At 35.2% G+C, this 16,330-nt stretch overlaps 2 protein-coding genes across 2 annotated transcripts in view; both read left to right on the top strand.

Moving 5' to 3' along the window:
- LOC136038849 (zinc finger protein OZF-like) overlaps positions 1-16,330 on the top strand; it is a 135,525-nt gene that overhangs the window by 55,599 nt on the left and 63,596 nt on the right. The window lies entirely within an intron of this gene.
- The window catches only part of LOC136038848 (zinc finger protein OZF-like), a 79,281-nt gene continuing 64,746 nt past the window's right edge, over positions 1,796-16,330 (top strand). Inside the window, exon 1 of the mRNA XM_065722277.1 lies at positions 1,796-1,906. The gene's annotated coding sequence lies outside the window, so the exon portion shown is untranslated. The remainder of the gene's footprint in view (positions 1,907-16,330) is intronic.

Below are 16,330 nucleotides of genomic sequence, written 5' to 3'. Positions count from 1 at the left end.
TCCACCAATACATTCACGTATAAAATTCCATATATCTTTTATATTACCTTTGTTTTCTTGAAACTTCTTGTTATAATACTTGGTCATGGCTTTGCGACGCTGTTTGTTTACGAAATTCCGCTGTATTTTGAATGAATTAAATAATTCGTCACTTTGTTCATCCAGGAAATTTACGTAAAGTGCATTTCTTAGCTTTAGTTTCTCAATTGTTTCAATGGTAATCCATGGCTTACGCGGTTGTTGTGTTTTTGATTTAACGACCCTTATGGGGTACGTCGTATCGTAAATGGGCATAAGAACAGATAATAGTTGGCTCAGTTCCGTTGGGCACCTTTTTTCAGTATATACGGGACTCCAATCAATAACACTAGTCTCCTCAGCAAACTTTCTCAGATTTTCTTTTTCAAAATGCTTATCTTAATTTTCTTTTTTGGGTAATTTTACTACTGGGTAATTTATAGAAGCTAATAATGATAGGTGGTCCGAGCCGTGGTATGGAATCACATCTGTACAGCTTACATTTAGGTCTCTCGATTAAACAAAGATGTTGTCAATCAGGGTTGCAGTTTGAGCTATGATGCGGGTAGGAATACTCACCAGAGGGAATAAATCATTTGAAATCATAAAATTCAAAAAATCAATATTATGACCTGTTAAATCGAAAAGTTTAAAATTAAAGTCCCCCATCACCACATGGCTCACATTATCAGATACTTTGCTAAAAATGTCATTCATACCTTCAACAAACTCTTCCCAGTGAGCACTAGGTGGCCAATGCACCGTACTTATCAAATTCTTTCCACCATTAAACTCCACTTCAACGGAAAAACTCTCTACCGCACCTTCTATCCAAATTATCAGGTCCTCCCTAACCTCATACTTAAGACAATGTTTAATCAGGACCCCTACCCCTCTACGGTTTAACGACACTCGATTCTTCACTATCAGTTTATAACCTGGAAATGAATAAGACGAGTGAGACTGATCTGAAGTCAGGAACGTTTCACATAAACCTATAACATCTAAATTTGACTCAATATCATCTAATAATTGCAATAATTCATGATAACTGTTGTTACATGGACATTCCACGAACATAATCATAGACTCTTTAAATTCACCGGTGAATTTGATTCATAAGGAAACTGGATATGTTCACTGTCTCTTAACGGCTTGAGTTTAATCGTCACTAGATTAATGTCTCAAGCATTATCATTTGACAAATACTCCTCTAGGCTAAATCGATTCAATTCAGCAGAAATAATTTCATTGCGGTAAACCATCGATATTTGTTTCTACCTAATACGATACTAATCAACATAACAATAAAAAGAAGAAAAAAAAAGGTAATTTGAATCACGTAAAAAAAAAACAAAAAAAAAATAGTGGATAATTTCTTAAGAAAAAATGAATCCTAATACATTCATGACATACCTTCTCACACAACTTGCACGTAAAAAAATATAACTTAAATATTTACGCAATTAATTGACGTATTAAATGAAACACTATAAATACTAGATGCACTCAGCAAGGCACCGTATTTTTTTTATTGCAATCCAATATTTATTGCAATTACCAATATTTGACCACGGTCACCGCTTGTTAGTCAAAATAACTTGCTAGTCAATGGGGCGGCAGTTTCGCCAAGAACAACTGATAATTGATCTGGTTCAAATGTGAAGAACCGAGGCAGATACACACAATTTTCAAGATTTATTGATGCTCAAGGGACAAATTTATAAGATATTAGCAACGCTGTCTCCAACCGCATCATTTTTAAATAATTATAAGACGAGGTTTGATTTGATTCAACGACGAAAACAGACCAACGTGGTAAAATTGAAAAATAAAATTTTGCCCAGGATTATTTTCAGATTTATTGGTAGTAAAAACTTTAATCTGGGTAAGAGCATTTAGAATAATTGGATTAGAGGTTATTTATGAATTCCCACCCTTTAATGGGGGTTCCCCCTGAGGGAAGTAGCACATTGGGTACTAGCCATCCACAACAGACAAACCATATAACCGAAACAGGGTCAACACCAGCACAAATAGGATTCTCATCTCCACAAACATCATTCTCACCTCCACACATAGCATACTCACCACCTCACACCCAGGCATTTTGCAGTATACTCTGGACAGCCCCATCACCCACCTAAAAATTTTCACTTACAATACCTTCAGTCAACATATCAGGAAACACAAGGGCCCCACACAGTTTACTATGCACCCCTGCCATATACAAGCCATCAAGGTCATTTATATCATACCCCCCAAACCCAGAATTTACAATTTGTACCTTCAGTGAGTGTCCATAATAGATTTTCAGGGTTATCAGTTGATTATCATCCCCTCCCCCAAGAAGAAGAGGAGGACATCACAAATGTCGTAAATCCCATGGAGGCTGAAGGGATTAGTGAAGTACTAAAAAGAAATGGTAAGAGAAGTGGATCACCTCTAGAGCAAGAAACCTCTAAAACTGTTAAACCTCCTATAGTGGAAAGATTTTTACCGAAATCCAATACAAGGAATAATAGAATAGAGTTAACTACTGATTTTGTAAGCAGTGAATCAGTGGCTAATCTCACAGTGGTTTTCACCTCACAGGTAAAACTTCCATCAGACAGAGTAATCACTCTAGAGCTAAAGAAAATTCTTCAAACTGAAAAGTTTGACTTTTACTCAAACTATGATAGGAATAGGCTAAATGTATATGTCCTATCACAAACTGCATTGGATACTTTAATGAAAATAAAGAAGCTTGATAATGTTGAAGTAGCACCTGAAGAGAAAAGACAGGTCAGCTATGGTGTAATCAAGCAAATAGCACTAGATTACACAAAGGAAGAACTGATAACAGACCTCAGGGCAGAAACTAATATTGAGATTAAGGAACTAAAGAGGTTGAAAAGATACAATCGAGAGACCAAAAAATTTGAGGATAGCCTGAGTATTTGTGTTGCATTTGAGAGCAACTCTCTACCTCAGAGCATTTGGCTTTATGGAAGAAGAAGGAATATTGACAGGTACAACCGACCAATAATACAGTGCTTTAAGTGTCAAAAGTATGGCCATACTCAAGAAAAATGTAGGTCACCACATGCAGTATGCTTGAGATGTGCAAACAAACATGCTTCTAAAGAATGTCCCTTAAAATTAGAAACAAAAGAGTCTGGAAAACACAAAAAGTATGTCTGTGCTAACTGTGGGAAAAAACATTCAACAACATCTGGTAGCTGCCCAGCCTGCCAACAAAACCATGAAATCATAAAAATTTCAGTTGCCCTAAATTTACCTATGAACAGAGCAGCCAAGGCATACCAAAGTTATGCAGATGCACTGAATAAGAAGACTGTGAAAGAGCAAGCCCTCCTCGAACCTAAAAAGACCCTTCAACAGCTAGTGTTATTTGTATCCAAAGTGCCAGAAGTGATAGAAATCAAGGAATTAGAATTGAAAGATAGGATTGTGAAGTTATGTCATCTTATGCACTCACTGTTCAAAGTTGATATCAATGTTGAAGAAGTTTGGAATCTAGCAAATAAATCAGAATGAAAGTGCTGTCTTTTAACATCCAATCTATCTCTGAAAGGGAAAAAGGATTTACTAGATTGCTATTTAGAAAAAGAAAAAATTGATGTTGGGTGCTTTCAAGAAACATGGCTACAGCCCCAGCATTCATGTAGACTTAGAAATTATGAAGTAATAAGAAAAGATAGAGCAGGACAGTCAAGAGGAGGAATATTGATTTGTATTAAAAAGCCTTTAATGTTTCAAAAACTAGATATTGAAGAAATTGCAAGTTCCAAAATTGAGATGGTAGCTTGCCGAGTATTCCTGGGCAAGAAGGATACAGTAGTTATTGTTAATGTATATAACCCTGATGGAAATGAACCACAAACAGAGGACATATTTAATAAAGTGAAAAAAGAGATTAAAGATAAAGAGCCTTTTATAATTACTGGCGACTTTAATGCCCATTCAGATGCCTGGTGTTTATGTGGATCTCATAATCGTAGTGGTATAGGTATCCTAAATGCTCTGGATAAAAATGATGATATTGGCCTAGTGACCCCACTTGGACTCCAAACAAGAAGAAATCCAATTACAGGAGTATACTCTACCATCGATCTGGCATTCTCAGCAGTAGCAATAATCAATCAACTAAATATTAGCTTAACTTCTGAACCAACTTTAACCAGTGATAATTGAATATAAAGAATCTGTACCTAGAAATCAAACCCCACCAACACACCCTACCTTTAAATTGAAGAAAGTTAACTGGAATTACTTCCAGGAAGAACTTACAAATATAAGTCTTGAAGAAGAACTGGCAGCACTAACAACTACGAGAAAATTGAGAGATTACAGGATCTACTGCTGGAAGTGGCTAAGAAGACTATCCCTTTCAAGACACTGGGCAACAAGACTAGAAATGAACCAGTATGGTGGAATGAAGTGTGCAGCCTAAGTAAAAAGAAACTCAACCAAGCTTCTAACAAATACAACAAGATTCTGACAATCGAAAATTATAGAAATAAAATATTGGCCCAGGCAGAATTTAGATAAACAATAAAAGAAGCTAAAGAAGAATCTTGGAAGCAATTTGTTGAGAATCTCAGCTTCAGAGATCCATTTGGAAAAGTGTACAGCTTCATTAGAAAGATGAATAGGAGAGAATTTTATTATCATCCACAGGGGCCAACAACCTTCCAAGGACAAGTGATTGCTGATAGCAAAACAAAAGCTGAAGCAGGAGCAAGTCATCTCCACCAGACAATAGGTAAGAAAGATCCACACCCAGTTTTCTTTAAAAGGTTGACTGATAAATGGAAGGTTATTTTACTACAACTTATCAATATTTGTGAAAGTGGTAGAGAAAAGGATTTTATCTGATTTTGATAATATTGTAAATGCTATATTGACAGTGATGTAATAGGGATTGATTTGTATGTGGAATTTATTTGACTGAGTGTTTTAATATTGATCTAGGCACTTGATGAGTGATTTAAAAAAAAAAAAAAAAAAAAAAACCTGCTATAAAGGAAGATTATTTGTTCTTTTTAGTTTGAAGCTGAGATGAAATAATAATTGCTGTATTGAAAGTAGCTGTAGCTATTGGTGAAGTGCCAAACAGCTTCATTAGAAAGATGAATAGGAGAGAATTTTATTATCATCCACAGGGGCCAACAACCTTCCAAGGACAAGTGATTGCTGATAGCAAAACAAAAGCTGAAGCAGGAGCAAGTCATCTCCACCAGACAATAGGTAAGAAAGATCCATTTGAAGGAACCAGTCTATCCTCAACAACTTTCATTAAAGCAAGAAAACTTTCAATAGAACAATCAAAATCAAATTACAATAAACCCTTCTCAAAAGCAGAATTTGAATTTGTCATAAAGAAACTACCAGAAACTTCACCCGGCTGTGACAACATACACCCAGTTTTCTTTAAAAGGTTGACTGATAAATGGAAGGTTATTTTACTACAACTTATCAACAAGTTGTGGCAGGAGGGCAATTTCCCTACAATTTGGAAGAATGGCACAGCTATCATGATCCCAAAACCAAATAAACCAAACAAAGTAGAAAACCATCGTTTTATAACTCTCCTTCCAGTTGGAGGTAAGATATATGAAAGACTAGTAAAGGAAAGGCTGAGATTTGCCACAGAGGAAGCTAACCTGCTGCAGGATATACAGACAGGTTTTCGCAGGGAAAGAAATACAGTGGATAACCTGATCAGAATGCAGAGAGATATCATTCATGCACTCAATAATGGTAAAGTGATGATTGCAGTGTTCTTGGATGTTAAAGGAGCTTTTGATATTCTGGTTCACAGACAGATACTAGAAGGTCTGTCTAAAGCAAAAATTAATGGAAATCTGATGAAATTTACACTGAGTTACCTGTCAGATAGGAAAATTGTTGTGACCGTAGGACAAGAAAGATCAGAAGAAATAGGGGTGGAAAGAGGTGTTCCACAAGGTAGTGTTCTTGGGCCAGACTATTATAATGTTGGAGAATTTGATATCCCCCTAGAAGACAATAACTGCAAAGGAGGAATCTTTGCAGATGATAATAATATTTGGACAGTCCAAAACACAGTAGAAGAAGCAGAAAAAGCAGTCCAAGAAACATTGGCTCAAATAGAGTTATGGTCCCTAGGAATAGATCTTGATTTTGAACCATCCAAAGCTAAAGTTTTGTTGTTCACACCCAAGAGGAATATTAGGCCTCCCCAACTTACTCTATTTGGAGAGGAACTGCTAGTAACCAATTGTCATAAAGTCCTTGGAATATACATTGATGATAAACTTCAATTCAGCCAACATATCAAATATCTAAAAGAATCCTGTGCAAAGCGACTGAACTTGATGAAGATGCTTTCGTGTGGGAAGCATGGTGTCAACATAGTTACAGCAAGACAATTCTATATCAAATACATTAGACCTAAAATTGACTATGGGAGTTTGATATACAGCATTGCCCCAGAATCCACTCTCAGAAAACTTGATTCGATACAGAATACTGCTCTAAGATTAGCATTTGGAGCTCACCAGAGTACCCCAATTCCTTTTCTCCTGAGTGAGTCTGGTGTGGAGAAACTCAACACAAGAAGGGAAAAAATGCTTATAATGCACATGAACCATCTATGGAAAACAGATCTCAATCACCCAGTTAAGAAACTGATAATTAAACCTGGACTGACCCACACTAGAAATCACCTTAGGAAAAGGAAGCGTCTGAATCCTTTTGAAAAATCCTTCTGAATCCAATCCCCCCTTGGGATTGGGTTGAGATTGAGTGTGAGATTGACTACATGGAAAAAACAGGAAACAACCCCCTATTAATGAAACAAAAATTCCTCTCAGTATTGAATAGCAAGTATGAAGAATATGTGAAAATATATACAGATGGTTCAAAAACAAATGGCTTAGGAGTGAGCTGCTCAACAGTGGTTCCCGAATTCAATACAGAGATAACAAAGCCACTTAGAAAAGAATCAACTGTTTTTGAGGCAGAAATAAAAGCAATTGAAAGTGCACTAGAATGGGTAATTGAAAAAATTAGTGAAAGTGATCAAAACCAAAATAATTTCCTCATATGCAGCGACTAAAAATCAGCCCTCCAATCCCTTAAGAATTTTCCAAATAAATCAAAGGATGAGGTCCATAAGTGTTATAGCTCTATTCTGAAGATTTGTGAGAAAGGAGTAACAATACTATTTTTGTGGTGTCCAGCCCATGTGGGGGTGGTGGGTAATGAAAGAGCAGATAAATATGCCAAAAAGGCAGCACAAAAGTTGCTTCATACACCTCCTACAGAACCATATAAACAGGTTAGAGAGATGGTTAAAAGTATTTACCAAAAACATTTTTAGGAAATGAGGGATGATAGTAGTAATATAGCTCTTACCCAGAAAAAGAAACCTGGTTTTGATTTGAAAAATTACAGTAGATTGAAAAGAAAATATGGTTGCTTAATGTTCCGTTTTCAGTCAACCCATGTAGGCATTAAGCATAGGCTGTTTATCATAGGCAAAGCTGATAGTCCTCAGTGTGATAATTGTAGTGAGATAGAGAGTATTTTCCATTTTGTTGTTGATTGTAAAGAATATGAAAATTTAAGAAAAGAAATGAGAATGTTGTGTAAAGAGGAAAATCTAGGAGAGCTTTCAGTGGGGCTTGCATTAGGAATTGTGATTGATGACGAATCTTTGAAGTATAGGATGATAGACTTGTTTATTAAATTTATTTGTGAAAGTGGTAGAGAAAAGGATTTTATCTGATTTTGATAATATTGTAAATGCTATATTGACAGTGATGTAATAGGGATTGATTTGTATGTGGAATTTATTTGACTGAGTGTTTTAATATTGATCTAGGCACTTGATGAGTGATTTAAAAAAAAAAAAAAAAAAAAACACCTGCTATAAAGGAAGATTATTTGTTCTTTTTAGTTTGAAGCTGAGATGAAATAATAATTGCTGTATTGAAAGTAGCTGTAGCTATTGGTGAAGTGCCAAAAGAAAGGAAATTAGTCATATTGAAAGAAGTCTCAACTGGCATTGCTGTCAAGAGGAGACTCAAATCTCTCAGATCAGATTTGATTCAATCAACGTGGTAAAATTGAAAAATAAAATTTTGCCCAGGATTTTATTCAGATTTATTGGTAGTAAAAACTTTAATCTGGGTAAGAGCATTTAGAATAATTGGATTAGAGGTTATTTATGAATTCCCACCCTTTAATGGGGGTTCCCCCTGAGGGAAGTAGCACATTGGGTACTAGCCATCCACAACAGACAAACCATATAACCGAAACAGGGTCAACACCAGCACAAATAGGATTCTCATCTCCACAAACATCATTCTCACCTCCACACATAGCATACTCACCACCTCACACCCAGGCATTTCCAGTATACTCTGGACAGCCCCATCACCCACCTAAAAATTTTCACTTACAATACCCTCAGTCAACATATCAGGAAACACAAGGGCCCCACACAGTTTACTATGCACCCCTGCCATATACAAGCCATCAAGGTCATTTATATCATACCCCCCAAACCCAGAATTTACAATTTGTACCTTCAGTGAGTGTCCATAATAGATTTTCAGGGTTATCAGTTGATTATCCTCCCCTCCCCCAAGAAGAAGAGGAGGCGTCACAAATGTCGTAAATCCCATGGAGGCTGAAAGGATTAGTGAAGTACTAAAAACTGTTAAACCTCCTATAGTGGAAAGATTTTTACAGAAATCCAATACAAGGAATAATAGAATAGAGTTAACTACTGATTTTGTAAGCAGTGAATCAGTGGCTAATCTCGCAGTGGTTTTCACCTCACAGGTAAAACTTCCATCAGACAGAGTAATCACTCTAGAGCTAAAGAAAATTCTTCAAACTGAAAAGTTTGACTTTTACTCAAACTATGATAGGAATAGGCTAAATGTATATGTCCTATCACAAACTGCATTGGATACTTTAATGAAAATAAAGAAGCTTGACAATGTTGAAGTAGCACCTGAAGAGAAAAGACAGGTCAGCTATGGTGTAATCAAGCAAATAGCACGAGATTACACAAAGGAAGAACTGATAACAGACCTCAGGGCAGAAACTAATATTGAGATTAAGGAACTAAAGAGGTTGAAAAGATACAATCGAGAGACCAAAAAATTAGAGGATAGCCTGAGTATTTGTGTTGCATTTGAGAGCAACTCTCTACCTCAGAGCATTTGGCCTTATGGAAGAAGAAGGAATATTGAGAGGTACAACCGACCAATAATACAGTGCTTTAAGTGTCAAAAGTATGGCCATACTCAAGAAAAATGTAGGTCACCACATGCGGTATGCTTGAGATGTGCAAACAAACATGCTTCTAAAGAATGTCCCTTAAAATTAGAAACAAAAGAGTCTGGAAAACACAAAATTTATGTCTGTGCTAACTGTGGGAAAAACCATTCAACAACATCTGGTAGCTGCCCAGCCCGCCAACAAAACCGTGAAATCATAAAAATTTCAGTTGCCCAAAATTTACCTATGAACAGAGCAGCCAAGGCATACCAAAGTTATGCAGATGCACTGAACAAGAAGACTGTGAAAGAGCAAGCCCTCCTCGAACCTAAAAAGACCCTTCAACAGCTAGTGTTATTTGTATCCAAAGTGCCAGAAGTGATAGAAATCAAGGAATTAGAAATGAAAGATAGGATTGTGAAGTTATGTCATCTTATGCACTCACTGTTCAAAGTTGATATCAATGTTGAAGAAGTTTGGGATCTAGCAAATAAATCAGAATGAAAGTGCTGTCTTTTAACATCCAATCTATTCTGAAAGGGAAAAAGGATTTACTAGATTGCTATTTAGAAAAAGAAAAAATTGATGTTGGGTGCTTTCAAGAAACATGGCTACAGCCCCAGCATTCATGTAGACTTAGAAATTATGAAGTAATAAGAAAAGATAGAGCAGGACAGTCAAGAGGAGGAATATTGATTTGTATTAAAAAGCCTTTAATGTTTCAAAAACTAGATATTGAAGAAATTGCAAGTTCCAAAATTGAGATGGTAGCTTGCCGAGTATTCCTGGGCAAGAAGGATACGGTAGTTATTGTTAATGTATATAACCCTGATGGAAATGAACCACAAACAGAGGACATATTTAATAAAGTGAAAAAAGAGATTAAAGATAAAGAGCCTTTTATAATTACTGGTGACTTTAATTCCCATTCAGATGCCTGGTGTTTATGTGGATCTCATAATCGTTGTGGTATAGGTATCCTAAATGCTCTGGATAAAAATGATGATATTGGCCTAGTGACCCCACTTGGACTTCAAACAAGAAGAAATCCAATTACAGGAGTATACTCTACCATCGATCTGGCATTCTCAGCAGTAGCAATAATCAATCAACTAAATATTAGCTTAACTTATGAACCAACTTTAACCAGTGATAATTGAATATAAAGAATCTGTACCTAGAAATCAAACCCCACCAACACACCCTACCTTTAAATTGAAAAAAGTTAACTGGAATTACTTCCAGGAAGAACTTACAAATATAAGTCTTGAAGAAGAACTGGCAGCAGTAACAACTACAGAGAAGAAAATTGAGAGATTACAGGATCTACTGCTGGAAGTGGCTAAGAAGACTATCCCTTTCAAGACACTGGGCAACAAGACTAGAAATGAACCAGTATGGTGGAATGAAGTGTGCAGCCTAAGTAAAAAGAAACTCAACCAAGCTTCTAACAAATACAACAAGATTCTGACAATCGAAAATTATAGAAATAAAATATTGGCCCAGGCAGAATTTAGAAAAACAATAAAAGAAGCTAAAGAAGAATCTTGGAAGCAATTTGTTGAGAATCTCAGCTTCAGAGATCCATTTGGAAAAGTGTACAGCTTCATTAGAATGGTCTTTGTACAGCTCTAAAAGCAATGGTCTTTAAAGTATTTTCTTCCTCGATTTTGTTTTTTAACTTTTATTTTGGTTTCAAGTGTTGTTTTCTTTCCAGTATCGTTGCAATGATTTGCCTTTGACAAGTTTAATTAATATATATTGGTTTTGTGTTATTGTTTTATTTAACACTTGTTATTGGGAAATTTAATATAAATATCAATCGTATGTAAATAAAAAAATTTATACTAAAGTGAATGAACTCATTGAAAGCAATTTTGTAATTATATTCAAACGTTTATATTTAATATACTTTGTCATTACGTTTATTGTAGTCGAATTATTTAAGTTTTGACGTTTTATGGAAAAAGGAGATTTTGGTTTTAGTTGGTTATCGTAAAACATTTGATCCAAAACAGTTTTTCAGAAAAAGAATTTTCTCGGCCATGTGTAAGTATACATAATTCGAAACATATCAAAGTAGACACCACTTTTTATTCCTATTTTCTGGAAATAATTTCTTTTGATCAAACTTCTTTTTTATTTACATAAATGAATAAAGGAAAATATTAATGGAAAGACGGGTATAATAGTTGAATAAATGAATGAATAAAGGAAAATATTACTGGAAAGACGGGTATAATAGTTGAATAAAGCAGGGGACAACAACTATCTGCGTACTTGGAGAGTTACCTATGTGAAAAACCAGTTTCAGATTATATTTAACTAACATATTTGAACTGGATGTCTATTTATTACAGTGTTATAACACATTGTTATTTAAGTTGAAATAACACATTGTTATTTATTGACTATTTTGTGATTTACTGGACAGCAGCTTTGGATGTCAGAGTACGGCAGAAATTTTTAGCAGGTATGAAAATTGACACTTTACTCCTTATTTTTTATTTTTCGCTAAGTTAGCCAGTTCTGAAATTTGAAATGAGTAAGTTCAAGAAAGGGGACTTGGCGTTGGAAAAATTCAGAAACTAACTGCTTTGGCCAGTAAGAATTGTAGAAGTTGACACCCAATCAGAAAAAGCACCAAACTTTCTACTTTTTTTTTGTGGATCCCATAATCTCCAGACAGTCTTAGAAGTGAATTTAGTTCTCTATACGGAAAAGTCTAAAGAAGCATCATAGAAAACAGAACGGAGCGTTAACAAGGCATTTCAGGAGCTGGAGATTTTCCCGGATATCTACTTACAGTATTCAAAAAAGCTCCCTCCGCCCCAGCTGGCTCAAATTCTGAAAAAGCATCGGTAGCTGTTCTTGTTGAAAAGTTAGTTTCTACGGAACGATAGTTAGCATAGACAAAGCAAAATATACTTAAGGACATCGGGAAATCGGTCACAGAATAGGTAGCAGAAAAAATAGCATCAACCCAGGTACTGCTGAAACAGATAATATCCCAAGTTTATGATGGAATATCAGTCGAATACAATGGAAAATTTGATAATATTGGCAAAGTACTTAAGGGGTTAAGAGCTCAAATAGAGTCACCTGAAAATCGTATTGCAAAAATGGAAGATAGACTTTACGAGTATAAACAAGAAACTCAGCTTGATTCCCTTGTATTCGTAAGAGTCAAACAGACCCCTTGTGTTGACCTTAAAGTAACGATGCACAATATAATAAATGACAAGATGGGGTTTAGTGCTTATATGAGTGATCGAATTCTTTCTATACAATGTATAGAAAGCCTGCAGCTCAAATTACAGATGAAAGTCGAGTTGCCCCTGTGATTGTCAAATTTTCTAACAAAGATGCGCATACTGTCTTTAAAGCGAAGTCTAATATAGCGAAATCGGTTGTTTTTGTGAATGAATATCTCACGAAGCAGCACAAGATTCTCCTGGACAGTGCTAGAGATAAGTACGGAGCAAAGATCGTCTGGTTGGACTTAGGCCGTATTTTTGCTCGTCTACCAGGTGAAGCCACTTCTAGGAGGCTTCGGAAGGTTGAACACACCTTCTAGATTAGTATCTTTTTTTATTTCTTGATATTAGTACTTATTTGTTTATTGTTTTGCCTTCGTTGTTTGATCTTTTTTTGCGAATTATCTTGCTTGTTTTCTTTTACCGTTGTTTTGTTTCTGATTTGTCTCGTTGTTTACTCCCCCCCCTCCTATGGAGAACCCGATTTTCTTTATTATTATTATTATTATTTCGGCTGTCCCGTATTGCAAACCAATTTATTCATATAGGTTAACTTTGTGTTTATAGTGATTTGCAAACTGATTATTTCCGTATTATATGTCAGATCAGTTGAATGACATAAATTGGTTGCGTCAGTTTCAATCTGATCCTTTTCGACTGAAAGATATACTTCGTGATTGAATAGCAAATGATTATTTTGCAATTGATTTTGATTGTCATAGATCGAGTAAATATATTCCAGTTACGTTGTCGCTATGGTAAAAAAGTTAGAATATTCTTAGTGTATGTCATTGGAAGTATCATCTAACCTCAACTTATTATGATATCTTGAATTTCCTCTTGTTGGGGTTCCAACACGTATAACTAGTCATTCAGCAACTATAATTGATAACATTTTTGAGAGTTAGAAGTACCTGAAATATTGTTAGATTCTCCAGCCCATATATGATAAAACATGTTCACTAAAAATGTTGAATAATACAAGGGAATTACCAAGAAAGTCTTGGGTTACACCGGAACTTGTCGAGACGATTAAGTAGAGGAACCTACTGTATCAGTCGTTTTAGATTGCCGAAGTGCTGATATTTTTGAAGAATTCAGAAAAGTAAGAAATCAAGTTAATACTTTATGAAGATCTTGTGTCAAGAATTATTATGAATTGAAACTTGGAGCAACAAAGGGGGACTCAGGGGGAACATGGAAGGTTTTGAGAGAAGTTTTGGGGAGTGACAAAAAGAAAAATACGCCAACTTCACTAATTGTGGATGGAAAAGTCTACGAAGGTAAAAAAAGCATTGTGAATCACTTCGGTGCCTACATATCGACGATTGGTAAAGTGGTTCAAAAGGAAAACTAGCCACTGAGTCAAAGAACAAGTGAGGATGCTTTCATTGATGATAGAGGCCTGGGACGAATAATGGAAACCGAAGAAATGAATATACAGGAGTTGAAAGAAATTGTAAATGAATATACAGGAGTTGAAAGAAAATGTAACAAGTATTAAGTCAAACTCTTCAGGTAGTGACGGTATAAGCCTTAAGACCTTCAAGCTTATTATGGTTTGTCTCCTCCCATGCCTTGTTTACTTGATTAATTTATCACTGAAATCGGGAGAGTTCCCGTAAAAAAATTAAAGAGGCATGAGTGATTCCTCTACACAAATGTGGCTCAAAAACTGACCTGATTAACTGGAGACCAATTTCTCTTCTGTCGGTTTTCTCGAAGTTGTACGAAAAAGTTATGCATAAAAGGCTTTATGCACATTTAACAAAACATGGTTTTTAAGTGATAGTCTGTTTGGATTCAGAAAAAGACACTCTACTGTTCATGCTATGCAGCATTTTCTTGATTTTCTGAATGCATCAATTGAAAATGGTGAAATGATTTTATCGGTTTCTATAGATTAAAAAAAAGTGTTTGAAACGATTCAGTTTAAAATTTTAATTGATAGGCTAACGTCACTTGGAGTCAAAGGTAGTACTTTAAAGTGGTTTGAATCTCATTTGATAGGGAGGTCGATACGTGTATGTTTTGATGATGTTATATCTACTAAATTTTTTATAAATTGTGGTGTCCCGCAAGGTTCTGTTTTGAGTCCTTTATTATATCTTGTATATGTAGATACTATGCGGTTTTATGTTCCAGGTGTTGTTAATACTTCTTTTACTATAATACCCGATTATCGGGTATTTACACCTTGGTATTTCTGTTCCGATTCCAATTTTTCTATTAGGTAGAGCCATAGTTTTGGCCACTCTCAGCAGGTGATGATTTTACAGCAATAGGTATCCAGTGACAACAGCTTTTCAGTCGTACCTAAGCCCGAGTTAGTCCGCCATAGGTGATAAGGCAATTTAGTTTTTGACTATATGTTATCAGAAACAAAATGGTACGTTGGTACATGAATTTTTGGCCACTCCCATTTCCAGACACAGTGGTTAGGATTCTTAAGTGGGGTACTAGGATTACTTGAACCAACGCGAAGTGCATTTGACACCGGTATTGGTTTTCAAACGGGGTCCACATGGACCCCTAGGGGTCCATGTAAGGTTTCTGGGGGTCCACAGACAAAACACAACAAATTGGGGGGTCAATAATGATATTTTGGGGTCCATGAAGAAAACCAACTCAGAACGCTTTTTATTTTTAAAAATTCAATTTCTACTGTAATCTACATTATTTTGATAAACATATATTAATAATTCTTTCTTTAATTTGTTTATAATTTCTTTTGACTTATATATTCAACCATCAGTCAGTGGCAAAAATAAGCGAAGGTGAAAATCTTTTGACTTTCTCATGAAGTAGGCGGCGAGCTTTGATATTTATTTTTAAGCAGATATCTCCTTCCCAATGCCCGTACCTAACCATATATCTGTAACGACTTACCTATTACGCGTTGGTCTGTGGCAAAAGCAAAGATCATAATCTTTCGACATATCTTAGAAACCATGCTATTTCCGGTACAATTATTAATTTCCGATGTTTACACGATGTCGACGTGACCCAAGCAATTCACCTCAGTTTTACGTTCAACTTCAGCCTGACAAGGTAAGGAATATAAAAAAGTTTCTAATACATACATTCTATCGCATTTTTTGTTTTTGTTGTATTTCAGTAATAAAAAAAACTTATTTTCCAGCATAAGAGACTGAAGAGAAAAATGGCAAATTTTTCCCGTTTTGATATGAATTTAAAATATTAATTTATATCTTGGCAGTATCTGATATAATTATCAGCTGACAAAGTTAAAATGTCAATGGTGACCCTAATGATAATAATGAATGATTTTTATAGTTTTTTTTTCTTATCATTCATGTTATATTAACTAAAAATTTCTATTTACCTCAAACATTTACCATACGCTTAATTTTACTTGTAGGCAGATTGAAGATATTAATTTACCAGAAATTTTAAATCAGCGGCATGTGAAACAGGCCCTTCCTAGTAATTTGAATTATAATGATAGTCCAGTTTTAACTTATAAATTTTCAAAAACTATTGGGCAAATTATTTTTAATTATAATTTAATACTTAAAAGATTAGATAGTGATATAAATTGGAAACTGGTTTGTAATTGTAAGCAACTTGGCCCATTTGTAAATCCTACTTACAAACATGTTATAACAGGGGACTTGTCAATAATAAAGCAAGAGGATCTTCAAATTATAATGAATAAAGGGGCTAATTTCCGTCTTTCTCATCATCTGAAACCATCGAGTGTTCTTGATGGCTTGGAAAATGATTTTGATTTATTTATTGATAAGTGG

Source organism: Artemia franciscana, chromosome 18 (genome assembly GCF_032884065.1).
Source record: "Artemia franciscana chromosome 18, ASM3288406v1, whole genome shotgun sequence".
NCBI lineage: Eukaryota > Metazoa > Arthropoda > Branchiopoda > Anostraca > Artemiidae > Artemia > Artemia franciscana.
The sequence above is the reverse complement of the archived record's forward strand: the minus strand, read 5'-3'. Positions and strand labels throughout refer to the sequence as shown.